General features: G+C 44.1%; 1 pseudogene; it reads right to left on the bottom strand.

Annotated features, from left to right (window-relative positions):
* Positions 1-463: 463 nt before the first annotated feature.
* Positions 464-939, bottom strand: LOC122753140 (annotated as a pseudogene).
* Between the last annotated feature and the right edge of the window lie 2,996 nt (positions 940-3,935).

Genomic DNA, 3,935 nt, shown 5'->3' with positions numbered 1-3,935 from the left:
TAATATTGTGTCGATACATACACACATAAACATGCATGCACACGTACATACATTCATACATACATACATATTGTGTAGACATCTACATATATTGGGGGAACATGGCCAAAGCATAAATTTGTTTGTATGTGTTTTAATGAGGGTTTTGTTTTTCTTTCATCCTAAATTGGGAGGAGTGTCTAGGGTGGGAGGGAGAAAAGAAATTTTCACTGAATGAATTTTTTTTTTTTTTGAGAAAGGAGAAGGCTTTATTGTGGCAAACAGATGGGAGCAGTAGGGGCTGATGGAGATGCTGCCTCACGGGCCAGAACGAGATGGCCTCCACCCCAGCAGGGTGAGATTCAGGGGCATTCCTGGGGGGTGAAGGCCCTGAGCAGGCCCTCCCATCCCCCAGCTGGAGCCCGGTGACCCCAGAGGAGGCTGAGGGGAGCCTCTCCTTATGGCGTTTCCCATCTCGCTCGGGGCCAAACATCACTCAGCCTCTTCCGAATCATACTTCAGGTCCTGCACAATCTCACTGATTACCTCCATGGTTTTAATGATCCTCTGGTGCAGTTCCGAACCTCCTCTCTGGGGACCACGGCCCCTGGCTCCTCTTGAGCCTTCTGCCGGGCCAGCTGTAGAGCCGCTGTCAGCTCCAGGCGCTGCTGCTGCTGCTCCTGCTCCTGCAGACGGACCAGGTGCTGGACAAGGTCGAGCCTTGGGTGTCCTTGAGCCACTGCTGGATGGCCAGAACTTCTCGGGAGATGCTAGCGAAGGCCTCGGTCACCTCGTGCACCAGCTGCCGGTAGCGAGGGAAGTCATAGTGTGGACCACTGTTCAGGTAGGCCTAATGACCCCCTGGCCTGGCCCAGCTCCTCGGGCCGAGCTGCCCGCCCCTCCGCCGGAGGACACCGGAGCCTCCGCCTCTGCACTCGCTCCTGGAATGGCAGGCCTCATAGAGGCCGCCAATTTTTTTTTTTTTCATTTTTTAGTGAGGCAGTTGGGGTTAAGTGACTTGCCCAGGGTTACACAGCTAGTAAGTGTTAAGTGTCTGAGGTCGGATTTGAACCCAGGTACTCCTGACTTCAGGGCTGGTGCTCTATCCACCGCGCCACCTAGCTGCCCCAAAATATTTATTTTTTAAAAAATAAAACAAGTCATTTAAAAACTATCTACCATCCAACAAAGATGAAGGGCAATGGTAGAACACTGACCAGCAAGCCTGAGGAATAAGTCCACTCCTTATTCGCTGTACTTTTGCACTTAGACAGCTAAGTCCCCAGGACCAATTAAGTCTCAAGAACGGTTTCATCACCTTTTAAGGAAAAATTGACCTAGCCTGCATAAGGTAGATGTTGCTCCCAAGACACACCACCTTAATTAACAAGGTGCTAAAGGTCTAGAAATAGATGCACCTCCCAACAATCCTGCCCCCTTGGTCCTTGGACAGAGGGTAATTATGAGAACAGCTACTGGTACTATATGGGCAGAAATGTGGTAGGCTCTTCTAAATTCCAGATTAAACTAAGGGATGTGAAGGGTCTCCCAGCACCATTCCCTCCATTGTATTCTATGACACTCACTCTTCTCCTGCTTGGGTCCATGACATTTCCTACTCTTTTATAACCTTTTTTCATCATTGCTGCCTTCCCTCTGGGCTGGGTCCAAGAGCTACTGGGGCTTCTACTATCCTCCCTCCCCATACACACACACACACACACACACACACACACAGACTCATGGTGAGCACTTCTTGCTACAGGGGCTGCCTTTGTCCTCCTCCTGTACAGTGGGCTAGTGATTCCCCCCTGCATCGGAGTTTTACAACCTGCAATTAAATTTCAAGAATTATTTCATTGCCTTTTTTTCTTTTTCAAGTGAGGCAATTGGGGTTAAGTGACTTGCCCAGGGTCACATATCTAGTAAGTGTTAAGTGTCTGAGACCAGATTTGAACTCAGGTACTCTTGATTCCAAGGCTGGTGTGCCACCTAGCTGCCCCTTCATTGCCTTTTCAAGAAATAATAGCCTACCTGCCCTGCATAAGGTAGATATTACACAAGAAAACATCTCAAATTCAGACTAACTGGAGGATCAACATGTGAATTAATGAAAAGTCTGAAATATACATTAGCTGGAATATAAGCACTCTGGAAGAGGAGTGCGAAGAAGCAAGTCTTAGAAAAGTAGATTTAAATCAGTGTAAAGACCTCTAAATGCTAGGACATAATTCAGGAAACATTCCTTGAACCAGCATACTCATCACTGACCTTTTCCCCAAAACATCTCAGGTACTGTGCTAAGCACTTTACAATTATTATGCCATTTGATCTTCACAACAACCCTGGGAGGTGGGAGCTATTCTTACTCCTATTTCATAGATGAGGAAACTGAGGCAAACAGAGGCTAAGTGACTTGCCCAGAGTCACACAGCTAATAAAATCTAAGGCTGGATTTTAATTCAACAGTGTGAGACTAATTTTGAACTCAGGTCTTCCTAACTCCAGGCCTGGTGTTCTATCCACTGTGCCACTTATATTTGCAGTTTCATGTTCCTTCTGGACTATGCAACCATATCTGAAATCAGGTATATTGCCTCACAGATGTGATTCAAGGGTGGCAAGGTACAGAGGCAATGGAAAAGTTTTTGTAACCCTTGTGAAAACTCTTAGATAAATGCCCAGTAGAGCGGATGGAGCAATGGACTTAGAGTCAGAAAGATATGGATTTGAATGCCACCTCATACATTTATGGAACCCTGAGCAAGTGACTTGACCTCTCTTAAGCTCAGTTTCCTTATCTGCAAAATGGGGATAATAATAGCCCTTATCTTATAGAGTTTTCCCAATGTTCAACTGAGTTAATGTGCTTTACAAATCTTGAAGCATTAGAGAAATGTGAGCTATTATCATCACCTTGCAGGTTGCTAAAAGGCTCTTCTTCCCTCAGGGAGATGTGTCAGACATAATACATCATAATATTTAACACTTACAATAAATTTCCTATTCTTTTTTTCTTAGCAGTGTATTATTCTTAATACTGAACTACTATTTTGCCTTAGCTTAAGAAAATTAGGTTTGATCTTGTCCTGGGCAAGAAAAAAAAGGGGGTGTTAGGGTGTTGGTAGAATTTGGTGCTGGCTATAATTAAGTCTGTCTTAGAACAAGGCAACACTCCCAGTTAGAGGAAAAAGTGATGTTTACAACTCTTACAAACAAATTTCCGGCTGGATGATTGTCTGGGTTGAGTTAACAAAAGGCATGTTCTTAGTACTAACAAGTTGGTGAAGAGTAAATTGTAATTAAATATGAAGCCCTGTGGTGGGGATTGAGTGCGGCTGAACATTGTTTCCATGTCTTCTTAACTAAGTTAACTTGAGTCTCTCAAAGAAAACTATGCAAGGGAGGAATGTGACAAATGAAATAGTTTTAAGGGCCTTTTCAAGGAAAATCATCAAACTAGGCAACATTTCCCAGCTTGATGCTTTCTTCCATGTGTGGCTCCTCTCTGAACAGGAAGAATTAATACAGTTTTAATAGTGGCCAACACTCTCTTCTGTAAGCTAATATACAGAGAATTTGCCTTCACTAGTGTCACAATTAAAAACAAAAACATACAACATGAGCATCTGAGCTCATCAATCTCTATTCACAATCTGAATTTGGATTGTAATATATAAAAATATAATCATGTGATCGATGACATGATATGACATATATCATATACATAGTATGTAATATTATATGTATTACATATGATATAATATAATGTAATGTAACATGGGCGAGTTAGCCTCAGGCCAAAGACCTGTTGGACACCCCCAGCTTCGCTACAGAGATGTATGCAAGCTAGACTTGAGGGCTCTGGGAATAGACATCGGCAGCTGGGAGGAGATGGCCAAGGACCGAGCCCAATGGAGTCCAGTACTCAGGAGCTGAGATGGGCCTTCAAGCTT

The sequence above is a fragment of the Dromiciops gliroides genome, chromosome 4 (assembly GCF_019393635.1).
Source record: "Dromiciops gliroides isolate mDroGli1 chromosome 4, mDroGli1.pri, whole genome shotgun sequence".
NCBI lineage: Eukaryota > Metazoa > Chordata > Mammalia > Microbiotheria > Microbiotheriidae > Dromiciops > Dromiciops gliroides.
Note: the sequence above shows the minus strand (reverse complement) of the source record. Positions and strands in the feature narration are given on the sequence as shown.